The sequence below is a fragment of the Ranitomeya imitator genome, chromosome 9 (assembly GCF_032444005.1).
Source record: "Ranitomeya imitator isolate aRanImi1 chromosome 9, aRanImi1.pri, whole genome shotgun sequence".
In the NCBI taxonomy this organism is placed as follows: Eukaryota; Metazoa; Chordata; class Amphibia; order Anura; family Dendrobatidae; genus Ranitomeya; species Ranitomeya imitator.
The window spans coordinates 100,032,910-100,055,609 of NC_091290.1; the positions used below are offsets into that span (position 1 = coordinate 100,032,910).

Consider the following 22,700-nt stretch of genomic DNA (forward strand, 5'->3'; position numbering starts at 1 on the left):
ATTGACAGGTGGCATGGAGCAAAGATCCAAGTGGAGCTAAATAGAGCAGCCAGCTAACGAATTAACCTCGTCACCTGTGGAAGGAAACTCAGAAACACCCACCAGAGGAAGTCCATGGACAGAACCAGCCAAAGTACCATTCATGACCACAGGAGGGAGCCCGACAACAGAATTCACAACAGGAAGGCCATGTGCGATAACGGTGCAAACCTGGTGGCAGCACTACACCGTAGCAACCTCATACACGTGCCTTGTATGGCTCACGTCCTCAACCTGGTGGTACAGCAATTTCTCCACCCCGATACCATCCTGGATACGCTGCTGCACAAAGAACGATCACTGTGTGTTTGCTTCCATTGATCGCACCCTGCAGGTCATCAACTTGCACCGCTACAGAGGTTGCAATGCTCCAACATGGTGGAATTAGACTCTGCACAAGTTGCAGCGACTGTGGCAGCAGCGACGAGCCCTGATGCAGTATGTCCTTTTGCATAGCCTGGCCCAATGTAATATGGACGTTTGGCAAATCACGCTTGGGGAGTGGGGACAGATGAAGGACCTCTGCACCTTTCTGTACAGTTTTAAAATGGCTACTAAGATGGTTAGGGCTGACAATGCCATCGTCAGCATCACTATTCTGGTCATCTACATGCTGGAGCACACTCTCAATAGTCTGCGGGATGAGGTGGTGGTCCCTGAAGAAAAGGTGGTAGCAAAGGAGGGTGCAGAAAGGATAGCATTATCTCTAAGTTCCAGTCTGTCGTTGCACAGGTGGGTGCCATGGGAGGGTGGATCACAGAGATTGAGGGGGCTCATGGTCCCAAATAAATTGTTAGTGAAGGTGCAGAAGCCGAAGAAAACAAATGAAGGAGGAGGAAAAGGTGATGGGCACCTAACAGTCAGGAGATGCAGAGGATAATGATCACCTCTCTGTTGTTCATGGTTGGTGGGAGGAAATAGAGGAAGCCACCTTGAGTGTTACTCCCCCATCAACACACCATGGACTTGGACATCATGGAAGAGCCCAACACATCAGCGCCTTCTTGCTGCACTATCTTCAAGCTGTTGCCCTCATTCCTTAGGATTTGAATTAGTGCTAACTACTGGGTTGCCACTCTGATAGATCCATGGTACAAGAGTAAATTTAGCCAGATGATTTCCCTCCTGGAAAGGGGTGCGCGCATTCTGGAGTGTCGAAACACGCTTGTAGACAATCTTAAGAGTGATTTTCCCCAAGACATCAGTGAGGCACACAGTTTGCATAGTAGTTCTGGACTTCCAACACCGAGAATGTCAAGGAGTCACGGCAAAAAATTAGCAGCAGCATAAGTGGCATAAGCAATTTGTGTGAGTCATTTCACACACATTTTTTAGACCAGCCTGTGAACCAGCAGACTACAAGTCTGACACGATGTGAACGACTGGAGAGGATGGTGCTGGAGTGTCTCGACCTCAATATCAATGCCATGAGGAGGAATTTGGATCCTTTTGCATTTTTGTCTTCAAAAATAGAAGACTGGCCTGAACTCACCTGTCACACCTTGGAGCTTTTGTCATGCCCGGCAGCCAGCGTTATCTTAGAATGTGACTTCAGCGCTGCTAGTGGTGTCCCGATGGATAAACACATCCGGCTGTCCTCTGAAAGTGTAGACCGCCCAACTTTCATCAAAATGAACAAGTCATGGATTTCCAATGACTCTTGCACCCTAATCGCAGACTAGGCAGACTAAGCGGTGTTGTTGTTTTTAGTGTCATGCATTGATCTTGCGTTATTGCAGTCTGTGACATCTTTTTTCGTGGCTTCAGTGACTGTTGCTACTGCTGCTGACGTTACAAACAATTTTTTGAAATGTGGAGACTCCAAGTTGGGTCTCCATCTGGTGGGTTGCCTGTTGTGGAAGGTGTGTCAGAAGCCTGTTATACAGACTAATTGATGTCACTTTAGTGGTGTGTGACAATAATTTTTTTAAATGTGGAGAATACAAGTTGGGTCTCCTTCATGTGTGTTGCTTATAGCAGTAGCGCTCCTATACAGGCAGGCCTGAACTTACTTTCAGTCAATTACTTGTGTTACTACATTTTTCTATCAACAGAATTCTACGAAACTGATGCTTGTGCCACATGAGCGTGGCAAGGGAAAAAAACTGTTTCAGCTGTTGCATGAGGTATCAGGGCTCCCAGCAAAAAAAGGCTTAAGGTACCGTCACACTAGACGATATCGCTAGCGATCCGTGACGTTGCAGCGTCCTCGCTAGCGATATCGTCCAGTGTGACAGGCAGCAGCGATCAGGATCCTGCTGTGCTGTCGCTGGTCGGGGAAGAAAGTCCAGAACTTTATTTGGTCGCTGGACTCCCCGCAGACATCGCTGGATCGGCGTGTGTGACACCGATTCAGCGATGTCTTCACTGGTAACCAGGGTAAACATCGGGTAACTAAGCGCAGGGCCGCGCTTAGTAACCCGATGTTTACCCTGGTTACCATCCTAAAAGTAAAAAAAACAAACACTACATACTTACCTACAGCCGTCTGTCCTCCAGCGCTGTGCTCTGCGCTCCTCCTGTACTGGCTGTGAGCGTCGGTCAGCCGGAAAGCAGAGCGGTGACGTCACCGCTCTGCTTTCCGGCCGCTGTGCTCACACAGACAGTACAGGAGGAGCGCAGAGCACAGCCCTGGAGGACAGACGGCTGTAGGTAAGTATGTAGTGTTTGTTTTTTTTACTTTTAGGATGGTAACCAGGGTAAACATCGGGTTACTAAGCGCGGCCCTGCGCTTAGTTACCCGATGTTTACCCTGGTTACCGGCATCGTTGGTCGCTGGAGAGCGGTCTGTGTGACAGCTCTCCAGCGACCAAACAGCGACGCTGCAGCGATCCGGATCGTTGTCGGTATCGCTGCAGCGTCGCTAAGTGTGACGGTACCTTTACACCACTCCCTTACTCACCTCGTCATAATTGAAACTTCAATTCAAAGCTCTAAATGCTGACACAGACCCTGGTACCTCATGCATGGCCCATGGCTGACTGCTTCCGTGCCATTTTAAAATGTTCTACTGTGGGTCAATTGATCAGTCAACTACCTATGTTTCTTTCCTTACATTTGTATAAAATTTGTGGTCTACCAAGATAATATTTGTGTCATGATCCGTCTGCTATTTAGCTCCCATGAATCTTGCTGGCAGTGTCAGTTATAGTTCTGTCTTCGGCTTGTGAACCTGACTCTGGAAACCCTTGGTTTGTCCTGCTGTGAACCCTGACTTGTCCTGTGTCTGTTATCCCACTCTTTCTGCCCTTTCCCTGCGTTTGTCTGTTCTGCTTGATTCTCTGATTCTGATCTCCTGCCTTGGCTAGTGACTCTGTCTTGATTTGTCCCTATTGTACCGTATTTTGCTTGCCCTGGTTTACTGATCTCTTGCTACGTCCTGACTATCCTTTCTGTTTTAATCCTTTTTGTACTGACTTGTTATCTTGTGCCCTGACTCGGCTTTTCTGACCACTCTCTTGCCACTAGGTGGCATCTGTTCAGCTGCTCAGTGTGTGCAGTCTCGCGTCCCTATAAAACTCCCCCTGGTGAAGGTTGCGCGGTACTGCACTGCAGCTGCATGACATTATAACTGACCATACATTTAAACAGGATTTAGCTTTTTTTTTTCTCTGGTCATGGATCCGCTGCATAACTTGGTGGATCAAGTGTCCAGTGTGACACAGATGGTGCTGGATTTTTCTATGAAACATCTGTCCCTTGTCACATCTCATACTCATTTACAGAAAAAACTGACTGAGACTGTTATGACCATGCAGGGAGACACCTCTCATGTTGTTAAGGTACCTTCACACTCAGCGACGCTGCAGCGATACCGACAGCGATGTCGATCGCTGCAGCGTCGCTGTTTGTTCGCTGGAGAGCTGTCACACAGACAGCTCTCCAGCGACCAACGATCCCGAAGTCCCCGGGTAACCAGGGTAAACATCGGGTTACTAAGCGCAGGGCCGCGCTTAGTAACCCGATGTTTACCCTGGTTGCCAGCGTAAAAGTAAAAAAAACAAACACTACATACTTACCTACCGCTGTCTGTCCTCGGCGCTGTGCTTCTCTGCACTCCTCTGCACTGACTGTGAGCACAGCGGCCGGAAAGCAGAGCGGTGACGTCACCGCTCTGCTTTCCGGCTGACCGACGCTCACAGCCAGTGCAGGAGGAGTGCAGAGAAGCACAGCACCGGGAACAGACAGCGGTAGGTAAGTATGTACTGTTTTTTTTTTTTTTACTTTTACGCTGGTAACCAGGGTAAACATCGGGTTACTAAGCGCGGCCCTGCGCTTAGTAACCCGATGTTTACCCTGGTTACCAGTGAAGACATCGCTGGATCGGTGTCACACACGCCGATCCAGCGATGTCTGCAGGGAGTCCAGCGACGAAATAAAGTTCTGGACTTTCCTCAGCAACCAACGATCTACCAGCAGGGGCCTGATCGTTGGTCGCTGTCACACATAACGATTTCCTTAACGGTCACAAAAAGCAACGATATCGTTAACGATATCGTTATGTGTGAAGGTACCTTAAGTCTACCTGGTAACTCCGTGGATGTCTCTTTGCACTCTCCTGAACCTACTGTCAAACTCCCAAACTCCCAGATACCTTCTCTGGGGAGAAGGAGAGATTTCATACTTTTAAGGAGAGTTGCAAGCTTTTTATTTCTCTTAGACCTCGATCTTCTGGAGATGAGAGTCAGTGGGTGGGGATAATTATTTCCTTACTGCGGGAGGGACCTCAATCATGGGCTTTCTCTTTACCTGCTTCTGCCCCTGAAGGTGTGTCTGTGGATAGATTCTTTGAGGTTTTGGGATTTATTTATGACGAACCGGACCGGGTCAGGGTTGCAGAGGCATTGATCATGAGTCTCTCCCAGAATGAACTCACTGCTGAACAGTATTGTTCTGAGTTTAGGCGGTGGTCCGTTGAGGTGTCTTGGGGTGACTCTGCTCTGAGATGCCTGTTTGAGAGAGGACTTTCTGATCATCTCAAGGACGTGTTGGCCCTTCATACGCCACCCAGTTCCCTGTGGAGGCCATGACTCAGGCCATTCGTATGGACCGGAGATTATGGGAGAGAAGAATTATACAGCGTGAGATTCCTATTGTGCCTGTCAAGTCTGAGGAGACTATGGAAGTTGGTGCCATCAATTTCAAGGAGAAGGAGAGGAAAAGGCGACGTGATGGGAAATTATATTTTTATTGTGGAAATCCAGGACATTGGAAGAAAGACTGCCCCTCTTGTCCATCAAGTAACAAGCTGCCGAGACTGGGCGATGGTCTAGGAGGTCATCCAGACTCTCAGGTACCATTTTCGTCATTTTAAAAAGTTGTGCTAGAGGTGGAACTGTGTTATGGAGGTGTTTTTGCATCCACTTCAGCATTTGTGGACTGTGGATCTTCCATGAACTTCATTGACTATAGTCTGGTGTCCAAGTTAAAGTTAGGGACAGTTAGGCTAGAGACTCCCATCCATATCGTTGCCATTGATAAGACACCAAATGTCCTTAAATTTGTCTCTGAGGAGTTCCTCCTCAAGGTGGGTTCCTTGCACCAGGAACGAATTTCATGTTATGTTATGAATAATCTTCGTGCGGGACTGGTGTTGGGGTTCCCTTGGTTGCAGAAGCATAATCCTGTTATAGACTGGGGATCTCGTGATATTGTTAAATGGGGTCTTAATTGTTCCAATGGTTGTTTTTCTGCTGTGTGTGTGTCCGCCATTAGTCCGGAAGGTATTCCGGAGTACCTAAAAGGACTTTGGTGATGTGTTCTCCGAAAAAGAGGCTGAGGTCTTACCACCCCATCGTTCTTATGATTGTACCATCAATCTTATTCCGGGTTCTAAATTGCCCAAAGCCCGTTTGTACAATCTTTCTGGCCCGAACGTACTGCTATGAAAAACTATATATCTGATAGTCTACGCAAAGGTCACATCCGTCCCTCTGTCTCACCTGTGGCTGCAAGATTTTCAAGAAAAAAGATGGTGGTTTACGTCTATGCCTCGATTTCTGGGAACTAAATAAAATTACGGTGAGAAATACCTACCCTCTCCCACTCATTCCTGATCTCTATAACCAATTGTCTGGGGCTAAGTGGTTTTCCAAACTCGATCTTAGGGGAGCATATAACCTTATCCACATTCAGGAAGGGGATGAGTGGAAAACGGCATTTCTCACCTCCGAGGGCCTGTTTGAAAATTTGGTCATGCTCTTTGGTCTCACGAACGCGCCCGCGGTGTTTCAGAACTTCATAAATGATATTTTTTCTGATTTTATTGGGCGCTTTATGGTTGTATACCTGGATGATATCCTTGTTTTCTCGCCTGACAAGGAATCTCACATTGGTCATTTACATGCTGTTCTTCACAGGTTACGGGGAAATTCTTTGTTCGCTAAACCAGAGAAATGTTTGTTTTGTGTCCAGGAGCTTTCTTTCCTGGGGATCATCCTTTCTGCAAATGGGTTTCGGATGGATCCCGGAAAGGTACAGGCCATTGTTGATTGGGTGCAACCCAGAGACCTCAAGGGGTTGCAGCGTTTTTTGGGTTTTGGCAATTATTACCGGAAATTCATCAAAGGGTTTTCTCAGGTAGTCAAGCCACTCACCGATCTCACTCGCAAGGGGGCTGATCTCAAAGTTTGGTCATCCTTGGCAGTTGAAGCATTTATTACATTAAAAAAAAAGTGTTTTATGTCTGCTCCTGTATTAGTTCAGCCTGATCCATCTAAACCATTCATTGTAGAGGTGGACGCATCAGAGGTGGGAGTAGGGGCGGTGTTATCTCAGGGACCTGTTACTTTGACCAACTTAAGACCATGTGCCTTTTTCTCCCAGAAGTTTTCTTCTGCTGAGAGGAACTATGATGTTGGGAACCAGGAGTTATTGGCTATAAAATTGGCTTTTGAAGAATGGAGGCATTTTTTGGAGGAGGCGGTTCATCGGATCACGGTGATTACTGATCACAAGAACTTGTCTTATATTGAAACTGCCAAACGGTTAACTCCTAGACAGGCTAAGTGGTTGCTTTTTTTCTCTCGTTTTCATTTTTCAATCACTTTTCGGCCTGGTTCCAAGAATGTCAAGGCTGATGCCTTATCTCTGCTGTCAAATAGTCCTTAACAGCTCAAGTTATGGCACTTCAAAATAATCTCACACCAATTGCGGACTTACATTACTTTGGCCGCATGAAAAGACCCATATAAATATATTAAAAATTTTATCTTTATTAGTCTACATCAGATAAAAACATAACAAGACCAAAACATAAACAAAGTGTCCAAGGAATGGATAGAGGAGGCTCTAACCTGTATCTACTGATAATATATAGTCCAAATTGGATCAAAGCCAGTAACACTGCCTGATGCAGTATAGTTATTAATGTCCTTTAACAATCCCAAAATATACAGGTTGTGATAAACTACACATAAAGTATCCGCTAATGGAAACAAGGACAGTAGATTTTGTCTAACTCTGCAGCACTTGCAGCCGCTCAATACCCAAAATACTGTGTAAATATATACTGTCCACAACATGTAACAAGGATATCAAACATATTCGGGTATATGCGGCCATAATAATACAGAAGCCATAGTTACTTACAAAGTAGAGTCACTGCCCCCGGAAGAAGCTTGCGGGCGAAACGCACGTCGGGGCGCTTGAGGAAGGATCGGTGGGCTCTTACCTTATACCTCTACCTGTCCTGCAGGACAGCATAGAGGGTGGCAGGACTTTGTCCCTCCTTTCCTAGCACATAGCATTATCTCCTCATACAAGCAAGTCCCCTGATGACTCTAGCTTGGAAGAAACGCGTCGGGACGAGAAGATAGGGAGAGTGCAGGGCATGTGTGTACAGGGGTAGATGTGGACTGCCCTTGTAAGGGCAGGAGCTTTGGGGATAGCTTACTGGTAGCCCCATAGGGATTGACATAGGGATTGTCATCTCTTCATTTTCCGGATGTGTATTTGACAAAAGAACACCCGGTGCTCCGATGCCTGTCTTATGGAATTGGTGAGATCGTTCCTTTTACTTTGTTTAAAAGTTTCAGTAAGCATCTTTTACAGTATATGCTAATAACTGTTTATTGTTCCTATATGCGACTGAGTGTACGGGAATTGTTGCTGTCTTATATTTTGTACAGCCTCTACATCAACCTTACCTCAGAAAGATTGATTCCATAAATACGGTCGGAAACTTTTTTAATCCTGTCTAGGGCTTATCAGTCTCTAAAGTTCATTACATATGGTTGAGACTTTGCCCCATTTTGTGTATTCACTTGGGTGACTAGTTTTTATTGACTTTAGTGTATTAAAAGTTATATTTTATTTTCCACTTTTTTGCTTTATTATGTCTTCTTGTGATACCTGTGCCCGTGCTAAGAGCTCCCATAACCGGCCAGCCGGGGAATTGGTGCCATTGCCAATTCCAGATAGACCTTGGACTCATTTGTCCATGGATTTTATCACTGATCGCCCTCCCTCCAATGGCAAAACTGTAATCTGGGTAGTGGTTGACAGATTCAGTAAGCAAGTGCATTTTGTACCTCTGGCAGGATTGCCTAATGCTGAGACACTATCTAGATTGTTTGTTGAGCACGTGGTACGGCTGCATGGCGTGCCTTTGAGTGTGGTTTCTGATAGAGGGGTACAATTTGTGTCCAAATTTTGGAGGGCATTTTGTAAAAGGTTGGGTATTTGTTTGACCTTCTCCTCTGCTTACCATCCTGAGACCAATGGGCAGACGGAGAGGACCAATCAGTCACTTGAACAGATTTTGAGGTGTATTGCTACGTCTCAGCAGGATGATTGGTGTTCTTCATTGCCCGTGGCTGAATTTGCATTTAATAATTGGATTAACCAGTCCACGGGCACCTCTCCATTCTTCTGTAACTACGGTTTTCACCCCCATTTTGGTGAATTTTCTAGGCTGGATTCTGGATGTCCAGGGGCTGATACGGCAGTGCAACGGTTGGGGGTGGTGTGGAGGGAGGTCCAGAAGAACATTGGGAAGGCTCAGGGCAAACATAAACTTTTTGCTGATAAGCGATGGTCTGTAGGACCTATATTTCTGGTAAGAGATAAAGTGTGGTTGTCTACCAAGAACATTCGTCTAAAGATTCCTTCTGCTAAGCTTGGTCCTAGGTTTATCGGTCCTTACGAGATCACTGAGGTGGTCAATCCAGTTGCCTTTCGTTTACGCTTTCCTCAGTCACTTCGGATCCCCAATGTGTTCCATAAATCCCTTCTTAAGTCCTTTGTACCATCTTCTGCTGGACCTCCATCCCCTCCGCCTCCTGTCTCTGTGGATGGTCAGACTGAGTTTGAAGTTGAACGGATCGTGGATTCTCATATGGTCCGTAGTTCACTTCAGATCGATCTTGGGTCCCGGCACGATCTGTCCATGCTGATCGATTGATCCAGGCATTTCATGCACGTTATCCTGGGAAACCTGGGGGTCCGGTGGCCCCCCTTGAGAGGAGGGTACTGTCATGATCCATACCAGGGTTTATTAGTGTCTGCCCTTTTTTGGATGGATCATGTCAAGGGTTAACTTTGCTCTGCCTCATTCTGGGTTCAGGTTTGCTATTTAACTCCCATGAATCTTGCTGGCAGTGTCAGTTATAGTTCTGTCTTCGGCTTGTGAACCTGACTCTGGAAACCCTTTGTTTGTCCTACTGTGAACCCTGACTTGTCCTGTGTCTGTTATCCCCCTTTGTCTGCCCTTTCCCTGTGTTTGTTTGTTCTGCTTGATTCTCTGATTCTGATCTCCTGGCTTGGCTATTGACTCTGTCTTGATTTGTCCCTATTGTACTGTATTTTGCTCGCCCTGATTTACTGATCTCTTGCTATGTCCCGACTATCCTTTCTGTTTTAATCCTTTTTGTACTGACTTGTTATCTTGTGCCCTGACTCGACTTTTCTGACCACTCTCTTGCCACTAGGTGGCATCTGTTCAGCTGCTCAGTGTGTGCAGTCTCGCGTCCCTATAAAACTCCCCCTGGTGAAGGTTGCGCTGTACGGCACTGCAGCTGCATGACATTTGGGCCACCTGAGTGTAGCTGGGCAAAAAAGCAGTTTGAGGTGTTGCATGAGGTATCAGTGCTCCCAGCAAAGTAGGATTACACCGGTCCCACGGCCACCTAGTCTTAATTGAAACTTCAATTCAAAGCTGTAAATGCTGGCCCAGACCCTGATGCATCATGCATGGCCCATGGCTGACTGCTGCTGTGGCAATAAACTTTCCTACATCCATGATCTTTTTATTACCAACAAACTTTCCTTCCTTGCCATCACCGAAACCTGGCTCACCCCCTCTAACACAGCCTCTCCAGCTGCACTTTCTTATGGTGGATTCCACCTTTCCCATACCCCCTGCCCCCGCAAGCATGGAAGAGGAGTTGGTTTTCTCCTGTCAGAAAACTGCTCCTTCACCCAAATCCCACTGCCACCCTCTATTACCCTCCCTTCCTTTGAGGTGCACTCTGTGTGCATCTACTCCCCCCCAACAGGTTGTCATTTACTGCCCCCAAGGTCCAGCCACTACCTTCTTCGACAACTTCACCACCTGGATACTTAGTTTCCTCTCTGCTGACATCACAACTATCATCATGGGCGTCTTCAACATCCCCATTAATAGAGAACTGTGTGCTCTACTAAGGAAGGTGCCGTAGTAGGATCCCACACCATGAAGTAATACAAAATAAACTAACTCAAATTAAGGATAAATTATTTGACTTTTAATGTAGTCAAGGCAAAACATTTCGGTCGCATTTGGCCTTTATCAATTACAAACTATACAGAAGTGTCAGGGATTCGTGAGAATCCTGTGGATTTTAGTGAGGCACGTCTCGGTATGGTCACTTTCACAAGAGTATGGGGCATTTAAAGAGGAAAGATGCAGCTGACAAGCAGCGGACACTGCGTCTTTCTCCAGGCAAGTGCACACGTTCAGGTTCCCTGGCTTCTTTACCATTGGCCTCACTAAAATCCACGAATCCCTGACACTCCTGTATAGTTTGTAATTGATAAAGGCCAAATGTGGCCGAAATGTTTTCCCTTGACTACATTAATGATCAAAAAAATCATTCTTAAGTTGAGTGCCTAGTTTATTTTGTAGTATTTCAACATACCCATTGACGCTTCCCTCTCAGCTGCCAATAAACTTGTATCTCTCACTTCCCCCTTCGGCCTCGCTCAATGGTCTTCTGCAGCCACTCACAAAGATGGCCACACATTGGACCTCATCTTCACCTGTCTATGCTCCCTATCTAACATCTCTAACTCACCTCTCCCTCTTTCTGACCACAACCTACTTGCATTCTCTTCCCTCTCCTCTCCTTGTCCACAATCCCCACTTCACAAACTTACACACCCTCGCAGAAATCTTAAACACCTTGATTTACACTCACTTTTTGAATCTCTCCTTCCTCTTACAGACATTACATTGAGTTACATTGCTGTAAATGGTATAAAATACTGCCGCTTGTGTGAATAAAGTAGAAAAGTGACTTGCTCACAACCTGTGTGCATTCTTTTCTCTGAGCGCTTGTTATTTGAGGGCGGAACCTCTGAATTTGGTCTCACTAGTGATCCGGCATATCTGACTTTGGCTCAGAACTAAAACAGCTATGACAGTTTTGGCGCCCAATGTGGGGCCAAATTCAGAGATTACACTCTCAAATAACAAGCGCTCGAAGAAAAGAATGCACCAGCCTCTCTGGGAATTGGTGACAGTACTAGCAATTGAGGAAGAGTACTTTGACATGACGCATGAACATAACTGCATAGAACTGATGAGTCAGGAGACAGTGGGTTTTGCAAATGTTCATGAAAAACTGGTTTCTAATGCAGATTTTGAGTTTTTTTTGTAGATGGCTCCATATACCACCTGGGTGGGTGATTCTATACTGGATATGCAGTAGTATCTTATATACAGCTATCCAAGACCCTAATGAAAGTGCAGACGTGCATCAGCTGCATCCAGGTGATTGGGTGGTCATACGCAGACATGTGAGAAGGATCCTAGATCCACGATTTGATGGCCAGTTCCAAGTCCAGCTGACCACATCTACTTCAGTGAAACTTGAAGGAAAGTCCACCTGGATCCACGCCAGTCACTGCAAAAAGGTCACTTCACCAGCAGAATGACTGTTCTACTAATCACCTGGCTGGGAGGAGCAGGATTATTGCACCCTACAGAGACATTGGATAAACTTTTAAATATTGACTGGGACAACAAACGTATTACCATGCTTTTCTTACCAAGGACATGAAAGGACAAAAAACAAAAGACTGTTGGATTTGCACACACAACCCAGTATCTGCAAGGACTAGGCCATACTTAGCCTTACATCTGAAGCCATGGGAGGTATTAACACCACACTGCATGCATAACGAGACCTGGACTCAATCTTAGTTTTAGGGAAAAGATGTGCCCCGTGATATATATACCTCATTGGCTATAGTCGGATAGGCTACTAATCCCTGGTTCCAGTTGAATATAACGCGACTTAAGGTACAAATGTGGTAGCACGAGTATGATTCAGAAGTTGGAAATGTGGTCACCACGAGGAGGACTGAGATCCCTCATTCAGACCCCATTCCCAATGATGGATTATGGTTCAGTCTTCAACACACTGGAGCAAATACCTGTGGTGAGGACAAAAATTGCTTCCGTATATACACTCATGATCGAACCCAAGTTAATGAGACAGTGTAAAAAGATGGTGTTGAAGGCTGTTGAACATCTATCAGTAAAATAGTAAGGAAAGAAAGGGGTAAATATACATTTGGTATAAAAGGAAAACAAATGAATAATACTTGGTGCGCCCATAAAGCTATGTTTGTACTTTTGAATTTATACCAATGTATGCAGACACCTGGTCGCATTTGTGTTCTCCCAGAAGGAGTATTCTTACTTTGCAGACATTGTGCCTACAGGTATGTGAGCCCAGACATAAGAGGGGTTTGCACTCTTGCCAAACTAACACCAGTCACTTTCATAGTTCCTCATAGTAAAATAGACAGAGCAGCAGTCAATTCACACTTTGTGTAGAAGGGCTGCAGGCAATAAGCCCCGTCCAAATGGTACGCCACATTTAGTAGAAATGGGGATAACAAAATATTCAATAGTATGCTAATATACTCCTTCATAACACAAAGGTGGGATAAGTTAGTGGATGCTACCGATTACCTGGAAAATCTGATCATCCAGGTAATCGGTAGCTTTGACTAACTTATCCCACATTTGTGTTATGGACCAGCTGACTAAAGTAGGGAGAGCCACGTGAACCTTCCCACTGTCCATGAGCTGGTCTAGTAGGTGAGAGGCCTATCACACCTGGGCCTTCCTACTTTAATCAGCTAGTCTAATGGGTGAGAGAGCTGAAAGAGCCTTTCCATTACACCATGCAGGTCTACCGGGTGAGAGAGCCACGAAAGCCTTTCCACTACACCTTGACAAGCTAATTCTGACTTGCAAGAGTGTGGCCTGTAGACAAGGTCCAGGCACACTGAGAGGGCATTTGCAGAAAGGTGAGCTGTCTGGAGAATAAGTTGAAGCCATGGGCAGCTTGTTCTGTGTGCAGTCAGGGCCCCCAATTGGATCCAAAAGAGCTATATATATAATAAAAGAGAGAGAAGGAAAATAAGCAGTGAAGAATATGGGACCAATATTAAAAAAAGGCAAACATGCCAGAGTGTGGATGTTTGGATGTACGAAAATGGCACAGACAAGGGAAGAAAAGAGCAAGTGAATAAATGATGTTGTGTAGCTGAGAAAGTGCGGCAGTATGGATGTAAGGTGTATTATGAATGTTTTGCTGCACAAAAGTTTAAGACTATGACCGCCACATGACTGCTACCGGCCCATCTCTGTATAATCAGGGACCCAGACAAGACAGATGTAAACACTGTGGTAAGACAAACCCAGACTGGAGAGATACTTGTGTCACCTGTGCTACCACCCAAACTAAGCAAATTACACTGAATCCGGTCCGGACAAGATCAAATGTAGTGACAGAAGAAGCTGTCACCTAGTGAACTCGCCCATGACTACCACCCCGTGCCATCTTGTTACATTTGGCGTAGTTGGCAGGATGGAACCCAGCAGCCCTGAAACCCTAAACTGTCAGAGAAGGATCCAGGGTCTACGACCTGGGAGGAAGCAGCTGAGATGGCATGCCCGGAACATTTCCCCATTTGAACCGGACGAGAGGCTGACAGTGACTTTGAGAAGACTCCCGAGCTTTGTGAAGTGTTGACCGCCGTGAAGGAATTGAAGATGGTGACTGACAGTGATTGTGAATTGTTGACCGCCATGAAGGAATTATAGATGGCGGCTGACAGTGACTTAAAGATGTCGCCAAACACTGACCGGGAAATGGAGGTCAGCGGCGCAAAAATGAAGGAGGGTGCCGCCTTTCATGGGCATCAAGCATCATGCAAGAGATTTGGCACTGGAGGAATGAAGGCCACCTCCCCCTGTGAAGGATGCCTGCCCGAAATGGGTGCAGCTGAAGAGAGAGCTCCCCCACAGCAGAACTTGGAGAAACGGGTGGAGCAGTAGGAAGTGACTCCACCCACGAATGAGAGGAGCCTGACAAAGACAGACTACCTGTTGATGGACAAGATGCCATTGCTGGACACGATGGAAAGGCCCAGCACAACTTTTCACGGCGGCATCGGCCACCAGGACTAGAGGCAACCCGTGGCTTGGGTGGAGACGAGCCTGCGTTTCGAGGCCTGGTGGTCGAGGAGCTGGAAGTATGGCACCCATTCCGGCAGCTGGACAAGCAGCCATTGGAGACCAAGGAGTTCGAGGGATTGGCTGTGCCCCGACGGGAACCGGAAGGGTTGCAGAAGACTCTGGAGGCTGCCCAGCGAGGAATAGTGGTGGCTGCGATTCCCAGCACCATCGGCCATGCCACAGAACTGTCACTGGAAGCAGCAGCAGTGAGAAGGAAGTTACCGCCCGGCCATCCGGTCACCTCAGCCGTGATCGCCGGAGGCCCCTTGTCTCCCGACTCCACCGCCGTCCCTGGTAACGATGGCCCCTGCATCCTCCCGGCCCACGTCTGTTCCGTATGACACCAGTGACGTGTATGTGGAGGTGCCTACTGCGGCGGAGGCTCGGTGGATCCGAGGAGTCCTCCGTGAGAAGAAACGGCGGGAACGTTCCGTTGTGCAGGAACTTCAGTGCCCGGGTGGAGGGAATTTGTCTGGCCGGATGACCAGCGGAATGATCTGTATTTTGATTCTTCGAGGGGTTATGCAGTGGCTGTACAAATGGTGTCCCCTCCAGAGGAATGACGGGAGTGTGCAGCCTGCCGTGATCTGTGACCCGTTGCAACGGCCGCAGCGCCAGCCGCCAAACAGAAGGAAGCAGCTCCTTAACTGTGTGAGGTGGCCGCAAATACAGCAGCAGAGGGGACACGGAGTCAAAGGAACAGTGGAGACTCCTCTTCCAGTGGGTCCTTGTCCCACACCTATATTGTTGTACAGGGCTCGCATGCGGCCGATTACACCAAGCAATGGCCGTGCATTGACTGACGCGGCTCCTTTGAGGCTGTGTGCACACATTGCTGATTTTTCGCGTTTTGTTCGAGTTTTTTCGCTATAAAAATGCTATAAAACCGCAAAAAAAAGCATACATTATGCATCCCATCATTCTGAATGAATTCCGCATTTTTTTTGTGCACATGATGCGTTTTTTTCTGCAAAACAAACGCATCGCAGTAAAAAACGCAGCATGTTCATTAATTTTGCAGATTTTTCATGGATTCCCACTATATAATGCATTGGGAAATGTCTGGAAAAATCCACAAAAAAAGACGCACCAAAAACGCAGTAAAAACACGGTAAAAACACGCAAAAAACGCATGCAGATTTCTTGCAGAAAATTTCAGGTTTTTCTCAGGAAATTTGTGCAAGAAATCCTGAACGTGTGCACATAACCTTATAAACAAATGTGTGTGTTGTGCCGGTTGCACCTGAAAAATGCAAGAAGACTGTTCCGCGTCTCTTGAAGGGCAAGGAGCTCAGTACAGCATCAGGACTGAGGTGCCAGTGGTGGCCAATCCAGTCACGGCTATGAGACTTTGCTTTTCCCCTCCTCCCAGTTTATTTGCGCACGTTTGCGCACCCCATGCTGGATCATGGGCCTGAAAATCCTATGAGGGTTGGCTTGTAGGAACTGTGCGTGTAGCTGCAAAATGCAAAGAAATTTATATAATTTATGCAATGTGATTTTCTGGAATTCATTTTTGATATTCTGTCTCTCAATTAACCTATCCTTACAATTATAGACTGTTCATGTCTTTGTCAGTGGGCAAACTTACAAAATCAGCAAGGGATAAAATACTTATTTCCCCCACTGTATATAGTACAAACAAGATGAAGACAGCACTCCTTTTTATAAAAAAAAATATAGTGCTTTATTAGCTAATAAACCACTATATTTTTTCTAAAAATGCATGCGGTCTTCATCTTTTGTATATATACAAAATTGCCTGGAAGGTCAGGCACTCATTTTTCACATACCGCTTGCTAGTGCTGCTTTTCAACGTTTATTTATATATACATATGGCAGTGAGGCTATCAAACTACATACTGTATATGGGGCAGTGGGGTTATCATACTATATATATGAGGCAGTAGGGCTTTCATACTATATATATTGGGCAGTGGGGCTATCATACTATTTATATGGGGCAGTGGAGCCATCATACTATATACATGGAACAGTGGTGCCATCATGCGATATATATGGAGCAGTGGTGCCATCATACTATATATATGGAGCATTGGTGCCATCATACTTTATATATGGAGCAATGAAAGTGGGGCCATCATACAATATATGTAGGGCCACCATACTATATATTTTGGGCAGTGGGGCCACCATACTTTATATATGGGGCAGTGAGGCCATCATACTATACAGTCATGGCCAACTAAAGTGTTGGCACCCATTTCCAGAAAATGAAGTTTTCCCAGAAAATTATTGCAATTTCACGTTTTGTTATACACATATTTATTTCCTTTGTGTGTTTTGGAATACAAAAACTGAAAAAAGGGCAAATTGGACATCATTTCACACAAAACCTCAAACATGGTCCGGACAAAATTTTTGGCACCTTTCAAAATTTGTGGGTAAACAACTTTATTTCAAGCATGTGATGCTTCTTCAAACTGACCTGTAGCAAGTAACAGGTGTGGACTGTCATGATTCTGTCCTTCCCTGTCCCTCAGTCTAGGAGAACCCTAGGCTATCCCTGTTCCACAGATTACCGTTGACTTGATAGTGGAGGTGCTGGGGTCTCATACCTTGCTATGCTCCTATATGCACGCTGATCTGCCCCACCCCCACCCAGGGAGGTATGGGACAGTAGTGTATTAGGCCTCTTTCTCATTTCTGTCGGTACTGGGCCGTTGCAAACCGTCGGCCCCATGTACCGACGGACGTTGTTACATTGAACAACGAAGAAGAAAGGAAAGGCGGCACTCACAGATCCATTCCGAGCGGTTACTTTATTGCTTAAAAAGCCATCACAGCCGGGGGTACTGAACAAACAGTGCGGCAAGCCTGACGACGGCCGTTTCACGCCCTCCTGGTGCTTCTACGGGTCAGTGAGTGAGCGTCTAGGGAGGCAGAGGAAATACAACCACGGAGATGAGATCCCTCCCCTCCGTCATCAATCCCCCCTGCCTCACCTGGCGCTTCACCCTCCTACAAAATACTGTTAAAAACAATTAAAAACAATGTTGACTTAACATGCACTAAGTACTATAACAATGACGTTCTGAACTAAAGAAACAATTCTAATGTTTGACATTTTTTGTGGATTTTTCCTCTTGTACCGGAATACGAATGTCTTAAAGTGACTCTGTCACCTGAATTTGGCGGGACTGGTTTTGGGTCATATGGGCGGAGTTTTCGGGTGTTTGATTCACCCTTTCCTTACCTTCTGGCTGCATGCTGGCTGCAATATTGCACTGAAGTTCATTCTATGTCCTCCGTAGTACACGCCTGCACAAGGCAAGATTGCTTTGCGCAGGCGTTTACTATGGAGGACAGAGAATGAACTTCAATCCAATATTGCAGCCAGCATGCAGCCAGCAGGTAAGGAAAGGGTGAATCAAACACCCGAAAACTCCGCCCATATGACCCAAAACCAGTCCCGCCAAATTCAGGTGACAGGTTCCCTTTAACTCTTTCAGTATAGTTTTCACTTTACACAAACTCACAAGCCTTTAATTATACCAAAAAATGCACAGTGTGAATAAACTCATAAAAAAATAATAACAACAAAAATACCGTGCCATTAAAATACCAAGAAGAGAGTAACTAACAGTTACTTATACGTAATCCATATGTATTTATATAATCTATTATGGCCAAAATGTAGGCCCAATATATTTATATTTATTTTTATTATTTTTGATTATTAATAATACCCTATTACTTATTTATATATCCTCTCATGTGGCCCTATTAATTTACTTTATATCCCGCTTATAAAAAGATGGACATATCGACCCGATCATTCAACCCCAAGGGGCCCGTCGCCCGTGTGTCCATGATCCATCTGGCTTCCTTTCTTAGTAAGATATTATGCAGATCACCACCTCGACTTGGTAAAGTGACTCTTTCGATACCTGCGAAGCTTAAAACGGATGAATTGCCCCCATGAGACTCATGAATATGGTCAATTAATCTTGGTACTCCCTTCTTGGTAATAATGGATCTTAAATGCTCACGAAACCTCATGTAAAGGCATCGAATAGTCTTGCCTATATAGAATCTTCCGCACTCACAAAAAACTACGTACACAACATATTTCGTTTTACAAGATATAAATTCTTTGACAGTATGACTAATCGGTCCGATCACCAAATTTTGTCCTGTGATGTGATACTGACAGAAAGAACAGTGACCGCACCGATGATTTCCTATAGGTGCATTTTTCCCCCGGCTGTGATGGCTTTTTAAGCAATAAAGTAACCGCTCGGAATGGATCTGTGAGTGCCGCCTTTCCTTTCTTCTTCGTTGTTTGATATTGGACTTGTTCAGTGGCTGGAGCACCTCAGATCTGGCGGTCAGGACTCCCATCACAGGTGAGCAGGCACAAGTTATTTCCCTAGTACGGTGGTGCTGTCAGCTGAGTTTCTTCTGGATTGACGTTGTTACATTGAACGTTTTTTCGTAACAATGGGCCGCCAAATACCGACGCATCCAGTGCACGACGTATGGAACGTGTGTCCATACGTTGCGATGCGTCGGTAATACAAGTCTATGTGAAAAAAACGCATCCAGCGGGCAACTTTGCAGGATGTGTTTTTTTCACAGAACGACGCATTGCGACGTTCACATTCCGACGGAAGTGTGAAAGAGGCCGAAGATTACACAAACCTGACAGACAGGGGAAATAGGGATAAACGAAAACTACAATCATACAATCACATTCACAAAACAACCAAGTGGAAATGAAAGGAACAGTAGGAGGGACAAATCAAATGGGAAAGAGGATTAGGATAAACATGCAGTTCCAAATCAATCCATGCAGATATCTCCTGTAAACACCACGAACCAACACTAATTCCGACTACTCCTTCACCACCAAACCATAAAGTTGTAAATTGCCATCAGCAATTCCCTAGTGCAAAAGGTGATCATGTATACCTGAGACGAGTGGCCAATACAGAACTGCTGAGACAATTCAGGACAAAGAGCTCCAGAAGCTACCCTGGCAATAACAGAGCAAGAAGACCTGCACTGCTAAAAGGAAGGTGAAGCAGATCTAATACATTAGGTGTTTGTGTAACCAGATGTGGTGATCTTCTGACCTCTCTCTGGTCGTGGTATCCCTGTGACATGGGCAATATGAAAATCACACCTGAAATCAGATGAAAAGGGGATAAGTTGATTCAATCTTTGCATTGTGTGTCTATGCGTACCACACTAAGGGCTCCTTTCCACTTGCGAGATAAACGTCCGTGTCTCGCATGTGAAAACCAAGCTATGGCGCCGGCACTTGGGAGCGGAGAGTGCGGCTGCATAGTAATACATGGAGTCGCACTCTCCGCTCCCAAGTGCCTGCCCCAGAACTTGGTTTTCACATGCGAGACACGGACGTTTATCTTCAAGTGGAAAGGAGCCCTAAGCATGGAGAACAGAAAGAAGAGAACTGTTTGAGGACTGGAGAACCAAAATTGTTAAACAACATCAACAATCTCAATGTAACAAGTCCATCTTCATTGATCTTATGCGCAACATAATGAAGTTTACAACCCATGGCACTGTAGCTAATCTCCCTGGAAGTGGATAGCAGAGAAAAATCGATGAAAGGTTGCAATGCAGGATAGTCTGGATGGTGGAAATCCATGTCTGCATCACACATGACGGAGAGGTTAAGAGCAGGAATGTATGAAGCGTGATCTGTCTACTCAGAGTTTTCCTCAATCTGTCTAGGATGTTCTTTCAACAACACTGTGTTCAACCCCATGGCTTCTTTCTGCCAATGTCCAGGTAGGTTAACCCCTTAACCCCCAATGGTGGTTTGCACGTTAATGACTGGGCCAATTTTTACAATTCTGACCACTGTCCCTTTATGATGTTATATCTCTGGAACGCTTCAACAGATCCTGATGATTCTGACCACATTCAAGAAGTTTATTAACTCTTCAGGTGTTTCACAGGAAATATTGGAATGTTTAAAAAAAATGAACATTTAATTTTTTTTCACAAAAAATTTACTTCAGCTCCAATTTGTTTTATTTTACCGAGAGTAACAGGAGAAATTGGACCCCAAAAGTAGTTGTACAATTTGTCCTGAGTACGCTGATACTCCATTATGTGGGGGGGAACCACTATTTGGGTGCATGACAGAGCTTGGAAGGGAAGGAGTGCCATTTGACCTTTCAATGCAAAATTGACTGGAATTGAGATAGCACGCCATGTCGTGTTTGGAGAGCCCCTGATGTGCCTAAACATTGAAACCCCCCACAAGTGACACCATTTTGGAAAGTAGACCCCCTAAAAAACTTATCTAGATGTGTGGTGAGCACTTTGACCCACCGAGTGCTTCACAGAAGTTTATAATGCAGAGCCGTAAAAATAAAAAATCATATTTTTTCACAAAAATGATCTTTTCGCCCCCAATTTTTTATTTTCCTATGGGTAAGGCCGGGATCACCCATGCAAGAAACACGTCCGTGTCTCGCATGTGAAATTCAAGCTCTGGCGCCGGCACTCCAGAGTGGAGCGTGCGGCCGCATAGCAACACATGGAGCCGCACGCCAGAGCTTGGATTTCACATGCGAGACATGGACGTGTTTCTCGCATGTGTGATCCCAGCCCAACAGAAGAAATTGGACCCCAAAAGTTGTTGTGCAATTTGTCAGGAGTACGCTGATACCCCATGTGAAGGAGCAGCCGCTTCTTTCCTTCAGTCCATATCTGGTTGGTGAAGTAGCAGCCGCTTCCTCCTGTGTGTTCATTTCCACTACATTATAGATAAGTCCACATGGGGACACAGCAAGTATGACTGCAAGAATTCCTTCAATTTCAGCCAGTAATTACTTGCTCTGTTAATCCAGAGGAAGGTGAAAAATAACCCCCAGGACTAGTTGTTGGATAATCCTAATATCAGGGTAAAAAATTATTTCCTGTTCCCAAAAATGGCAATTGGAATGAATCCCTGGATGGCTAGTGCTCGAATTTACGTCAATGTTACGTGGTGGAAGCTCGGTAGGTTTGTCACCGTCCAGTAAATTAGAACGTCCAGTGTAGTTTTATTGTCCGATTAAAGGTTCATTCCTCGATGTTGCTGGAATGGGGCTGATTTCTGTCAGCCTAATACTCCTGGAAGCAGAGAAATATACACGTGTCACGCTGCTGCAATGCAGGTAGGTGCAGGCTCCACTAGATGGCAGTAGAGTGGAAGCAGGACTGCACCTAAACAGAGCCGGCCTGCAGTGCAGCAGTGAGGCTACCACAGGTGGCAGCAGAATAGTCAAAACAAGCCGGGTCAAATCCTAGACTGTAGCGCAGTGCCAAAGGAATAAGCAAACTCATGGTCAGAGATAAGCCAGTGAGTCAGTAACTGTCATGAGCGGATAAGCCAAAAGACAGAAGCAGGTCAGGATACAAGCCAAGTCAAAACCAGGGGGCCAGCACACTAAAGGGAAACACGGCGTCAAGACGGCAATAGGGGAAAACAGAGACAGAGGGTTCAGACAGCAAATGCATCAGGAAAAATCAGAGCAATCAGAGTCAGCTACAGCAGCACTAGGCAAAAACTATAACTGACATCGTCTGCAGGATGCAACGGCGATAAATACCCCTTGAGAAAGGCATCAGCCGAAACGCGCGTCGGGGTGGACAGGGGAGAGGTGCCTGTTCTTTACATGCAGTTACTCTTTACTAGTCCTACACGATTATTGATTTTTCCATATGGTTAGTGAGTGAACTTGTTTATAATAGAGGCACCTACCCCCTGCCCTTTTCAGGTGCATGCCATGGGTAGCACGGGGATTGCTTCCTTCTGTTATGTTTTTATCTGTCATCTAATATATAAAGCTGAATGTGTGTGTATGTGTGTGTGTGTATGTATGTCCGGGATTGGCATCTGCACCGTCGCAGCTACAGCCACAAAATTTTGCAGTCACATGTC

At 45.7% G+C, this 22,700-nt stretch overlaps 1 protein-coding gene across 1 annotated transcript in view; it reads left to right on the forward strand.

Moving 5' to 3' along the window:
• Positions 1 to 22,700, forward strand: part of SLC7A6 (solute carrier family 7 member 6) — a 148,218-nt gene that overhangs the window by 18,469 nt on the left and 107,049 nt on the right. The window lies entirely within an intron of this gene.